This window comes from Alligator sinensis, unplaced genomic scaffold (assembly GCF_000455745.1).
Source record: "Alligator sinensis unplaced genomic scaffold, ASM45574v1 scaffold2087_1, whole genome shotgun sequence".
In the NCBI taxonomy this organism is placed as follows: Eukaryota; Metazoa; Chordata; order Crocodylia; family Alligatoridae; genus Alligator; species Alligator sinensis.
The window spans coordinates 97,126-97,371 of NW_005843551.1; positions in this window are offsets into that span (position 1 = coordinate 97,126).

Here is a 246-nt window from a genome sequence, read left to right on the forward strand (position 1 = left end):
TGCCTTAACGTCGGCCTCCTCTCTCTAGACCAGGAGAAGGCCTTTGACCGCGTGGGCCATGCTTACCTCTTCCGGACACTGGAGGCCTTTGGTTTTGGGCCCCTCTTCACCGGGGCCCTCCGGGTTTTGTACCGAGACATTTCCAGCCAGCCCAAGGAGAACGGGGTGCTTTGCGCTCCTTTCCCCGCCTGCAGGGGCATTCGCCAGGGCTGTCCGCTGTTGGGCATGCTCTACACCCTGGCCATC